We start from the raw sequence: 6,076 nt of genomic DNA on the forward strand, positions 1-6,076 counted from the left end.
TGGAGCTGTCAAGATACTGAGAGTGGTTGCTTTCACAGTCTCTACTAGGTATATGTTAATTTTATCTTCGACAAATTTGTCCTTTCCAGCAATCCAGTTCTCATACTTTTCTCTAAATTCTTTCTCGTGACCATCTAGCCTCTCCTTTACTTTCGTTTCAGTTTCCAGAGTCAAATTTGACATTCCCTCGGTTAGTTTTTTTACCTGCGTAGTTACTCTGTCTAATCTGTGATTAACCGTGGTTACGGTGGAGTCAAGACTCTTGGTTGCGTTTCGGATGTCAGCTGTCTCGCTTTGCATGGTAGCTGAAGTGTCATTCAGTTCGAAAATTATTCCACTTCGCATTTGAGAAACAGTATCCTTAACTTGCTTTGCTACTTCTTTGGCTACGTTTTCTCTAACCGTTTTTTATTTCTTCGCTTACTCTAGAAATTTTATCTTCAAGCGAGGCTAACATTTGTCTATTTTCCTCTTTCATTTGACGATTTTCGTCTCTCAAATCATTTTTAATAGACTTCACGATTTTTCGATTTTCCTCTTTCAATTGGCGATTTCCGTCCTGCATCATTTGACTTATTTGACTCAGTAGCTGTTTGAATACATCGTCTGTCTCTCCCCCTTAATTGCTTTCACCTGCCTCCCTTGTAACCGGTATAGGGCTACGAGTACTAGTGGCAGAAACTGTGCTGGCATTGTCTAGTTCAGTACCGGTAACATTATGGTGTGAGGCACCAAAGTCCGTAAGATTTCCCTCTTCACTTTCTACAATTGTTTCGATTGGTGTCTCAGCTCTACTAATTATAGTGCGGAACCGTAAGCGACGCGACACTTCAGTTGTTTCATTCTGTTCATTTGAATCTAGTGATGACATTTTATCGTCTGCCATAGATCACTTACCTACAAACAGTAAGTCAATGAAGTTCGTTTGAGCTACTGCCGTCAGCTGTCGACAGAGATTTACTTTCTCGGTTTCGAGTAGGTTGTCACTGCTACGTCACAAGATCGGACTGTCGGGAGTTGCACGTCACGAGAACAAGAGACTATTCTGGACCGTAAAGAAAGTATGGCTTGACACTGGTCAAAATAAATGAAAACCAAGTCTGGTCAGCGCCGTGAACAGGCAGCGGACATTTAAAAACAAGTTATGTGCAATACGCAACAATGGAATTGAAACAATACGTGAAGAAAGTACCAATCTACTAAATGTAATCTACTGAATTGAAAGCAAATTTTTACTGCAACTACTAAAGGTCGTCACAAATTGATTAATGTTGGCTGAAATTAAGGAAGCTTGGCTACGTGTAACGAAATTTTAACTTACGTTGCTGATGACTGCCTTGGGCGTTGCAACTAAATTTTCGCAAAAATTCGGTTCCAAAAAAAAAAAAAACTCTCTTCCGTAATGTACTCTGAAAATCTCGTTTCTTTCGCTCAACGGAAATTTTATTGGATGGTGTTTGATGCCATGTAACAAATAAAAAGCACAAGATTAGCTACAATTCTTTGTTAATATTTCCACAATCCATATCTTATATAAATGTTGCATTTCAGAGCAGAGTAAATACCTATTCAAAATATAATTATTTGTGGATAGCTCAACATGAATTTCCTAAGGGACCGTAGTTTATCATGCATTTACCAGTAGAATATGGCGCGGAGAAAATATTTCGCAGCATGCAACTTCCGTCCGATTTCGACGAACGAATTCGTGACTGTGAACTCTCTATTTGGCAGAAACATACAGAAAATTAAATAACTTCGTGAAGGAGTGAGACATATATTCTATATTAAATAAATAGTCCATACACCAGTTCCATTTAACTCTGCATTTACGGCAATTAATAGATGAACTTACACGGCCATGAAGGATTTAACATGGATGCCGTTTTGACTGGCACTTCTGTTCTCGTTATGAAAATAATTCCTTTGACGTTTTCACATACACGTCGCACAATAAATCTACTGCTACGCAGTGTTACACTTTTAGTATTGCACTTTTACTTAACACTAAAATAATATTATTTTTAACAATAATAATACGGCGGCAAGGCATGCGCGTCCGACACAAGTTTCAAGAGACAAGAGAAAAGGGTAACTGAGTCACTGTTCATCCAAAATACCTCGTACATCAAAAGAATGTGTAAAAGTGTTCTTCTTCTGTCCGTTTTTCGTGCCGCGGTTTTCAAAGTCAGTAACTCACTGCATCTCTGACGGCGCTTCGACAATAAATACATTACGTCACAGGTCGTTGACCTTTTACTTTCTCGCATCATTATTTGCTAACTGTAGCTGTTGCCGAGCGACCGCTCTATTAATGAATGATCTAAAATGATAAGGCACGAATTCTTTCGTCGAAATCGGACGGATGTTGCATGCGGCGAAATATTTCCTCCGCGCCATATTCTACTGGTAAATGCATGATGAACTACGGTCCCTTAGGAAATTCATGTTGAGTTATCCAAAAATAATTATATTTTCAATAGACATTTACTCTTCTCTGCAATGCAACTTCTGACTGATCAGACGATCCAAAAAGAAACAGCCGCACACGGTCGGCGTTCGCAAATGTATTTCCACCGCTGATTATAGCTGTATGTTACAGCACAAAAGTAGACATATTGTTATAATTAGCGACTAAGAACGGGGACATTTATAACTGTATGTTTATGTATACACATTACGTAAACATATCGTTATAAGATAACGATATCGATGCCTTGCCCTGGCCCGCACGTATCCCGGATTTGAACCCGTGGAAAACCCTTGTGGAATACTTGGAATTGTGAATTTATTAAAAAAGGTTTTTACCTCATCATCTGTGCCATCAAACATAATGTGTGTCATCAACGCGCCTCTTACAGAATTTAAATGTGTTCATGACGTTATGTTTTAGTTTCAATATTTTATTATCAATGCGACTGATAAATATTTCAACTTCCACAAGAAAATAAACTTTCCTCAGAGTGATGGTATCTGAAATTACCCACCATGTTCACAATTAATTAATGATGTGTAGATGTATCCAGCCTGCCTGGCATTCACTTGCGAGAATATTTGAATATACGCTGCAAAAAAAGAAAGAAAAAAAGGAAAAAACGCTAGATAAAACTGCAAATACGTATGCGAAACAGACGTCGAAGGCTACGTCGACAGCAGTACGGCAACGTGCACGTCTGTTTATTTGAAAAATGTGAAACGGGTGAAGGATGCTTGGTATCTAAGAAAGATAAAACGGAGTTAATAAGACCTCACTTGTTTAATTGCAGCTATATTATTAAATTCTTTTATCGCTTGTACCCGTACTTAAGTCCTCTATCGAGCATTGATAACTTCCCGGAAGCATTAAGAAAGTTCACTGTGTGATGGTCAGGAAACGCTGAACAGTTACATAAAATTCGGCGATAAGTGCAGCAGGCCAACACGGAAGCCATCTGCAGATTTCTTGAGGGATGTAATACAGTGCCAACCACAAGGTGATTTTTCTGCGTTACTCCAGGGTCTGACAAACAACGTTGGCAGTGACGTTATACCACGAACTTCAAGTCAAAACCATCAGAGATCAGTAGTCGGTCTGAGAATCAGCCTATAGCTAGGATGAGGAGAAAATTTTTCGTTCTGGCAGGAAACAAATTCACGTAAAAATGCTCAATGTACATCGACCAAAGACATTTGTTTTCTTTCGGGAAAAGGTTCTATTCCATAAATGTTTTTCCAGTACGTATGCTAAACACGCATCTGCAGCTAGTATAAACTCATTATACTGAAACAGTTTCCCAGGCGAAAATTTCTTTCAAGCATGGTAATGAATAAATATCAGAGGCTGACAGGTCCTTTGACAACGATGGTTGTTCCACGAACACATACTTTCCAACACTGCCAAAGACTCAATGCGGACAAATGCCACGTTCTGAAACAAAATTAACTTTTTATTTTGCAGTTCCCTAAATTTTACAGTAATTAATTATAGATCTGCTGCCATTAACAAAGCGCCAAAATGATTTCCACTGAGATAGTGAAAAAAACATGAAAAAGCTAATGACAAAGTGCATCTCCCATATCACGTCACCCCACTGTCGACGAAGGTATCCTACCGAATCTTTAGAAACAGAAATCCAATGCCATTTTCTCTATCAATAGTAAATTAGAGCAGACCCATCTATATACAGTTAATTTGAATCACAAATACAAGCGTATAAAGTGCAGTTGTGAATGTTTTCAGACTGGAAAAGGAGCAAGGGGTTTTGAAGTAAAACATGATAAGCAGTGTAACTTATGAAATATGAGCCGTTAGCTAAGCAGTTTTATGAAAATAGAATTATTATTTAAGGTAAGAACGCCATACACTTACTGAACTGCTTTCTCATTCTACAGGATTCAAATCATAAATTTGAAGATAACTGAATTATAAGTGCTTAATGAATTAAAAGTAAATATTTTTTTCTACGTAAAACTGGACATTTTATAAATCGAAGCCAAAATAAACTTCAAGAAGAACTGAATATTTTTCCCTGAATCACCATCACATGCAGTGGACAGCCCTTTGAAACCGAACAGACAGAGAAGTCTTTTCACCACGCCTCCCTCCTCAGTGCACAAAATTTTTCTTTTTTGCTACGTAATTGTGAAAGTAAAAGAAGAAAACAAAGAACGATAAAAAGACTGGTATTTATTCAAATTCTGTAGTCAAACCATTGTTATAATCACTTTGTTAAAAGTCATATATTGTTAGCTCTTGTGAATTTAGTGATAGTACTGTAATTATTAAGTGTGATCTGTTGCAACTCCACCATTAGATCATGTTGTAATATCCAGAATAAAGGATTGCAAAAACATAAGTTTTGTTCTATGGTGCCAACTGCTGTTAGGTATGAAGTATAAAAATGAAATATGGAATTCGCGAGGATAATAATTAAAGTCTCTATCATACGCAGTACTTCTCTTACAGAGACTGCTACTGGGTCAACTGATTTCCCACCAGGTAAGAGGCATACACTGAAGAGTAATATAAGGGGCAGTCAAAAGAAAGCGAGACTGACGGGGAAAAAAGTAGGTAAACTGTTTGTTATTTCAAAAGTAATCCTCATAAATGTTAATAAATTAATATCTCTGTGAGGCAAGACGTTCATTGCCTTCATGGAAAAATGTTTCTTGTTGCCTACGGAAACAAGACTGTAACAAGGTGTATACCCCTAGGTCCGAAAAAAATCGACGGCCGCGAATGTGTTTCTTCAGGGCTCCAAAATTATAGATATCGCACGCATTGAGACCGAGACTGTATAGAGGATGTGCAAACTCCTCTTAGCGAAACTTCCGCATCATAGTACCAATTCCCAGGACTGTTGGCGGACTGCATCATTCTGTTGCAGGAGAAAGCCCGCCAACATGCTTCTAAGTACGTTTCGACTACTTTGCCGAAATTTCGCTAGGAAACACATATTCTGTTTATTGTTCCAATCCCTCCCTGCTCGATTTCCATATTTTTGGAGCCTCGAAGAAAACAATGTAGCCGTCGATTTGCTTCTGACAAAGACGTATTTGCTTTTGACAAACAGGTTACGGTGGACTTCCAAGAATTCGGACGAGTTTTTGTTTCCACTTTACACAAAATATTTTGACGATCGACCAATCCGTTTTCCTCGGGTGTTGTGAGTTCTGTTGTTGTGTGTACTCGCTGCCTGGATTACAGATAGCAAGTGCACATTACACCGCAATTCGCTGCAGCTGAGGACGACAAAATATTTTGCGTAATATGGAAACAACAACTCGTCTGAATTCCTGGAATTCCACCATTAGTCAAGACGCAGAGAAACCAGAGAAGTGACCACAAGTCCAAAAGAGTTATTCCAACTGCTTTAACACTGACTGATGACAGAAGTTGAGTCACCTCAAAGATCATTATATGTCATCAACGAAACGCTGCCTCCATACAGGAACCCTACTATCATTAAAACCATGATCATCCAGCATCAATGCCGTTCGACAGGCAAGACTGTTCGTACTCCGAATCCCGTCTACAAAAACAAGTTCTGTATTCGCTGCTAAATGACGGTCAAAGAAAGCTAGGAAGACCACAGAA

Source organism: Schistocerca gregaria, chromosome 3 (assembly GCF_023897955.1).
Source record: "Schistocerca gregaria isolate iqSchGreg1 chromosome 3, iqSchGreg1.2, whole genome shotgun sequence".
NCBI lineage: Eukaryota > Metazoa > Arthropoda > Insecta > Orthoptera > Acrididae > Schistocerca > Schistocerca gregaria.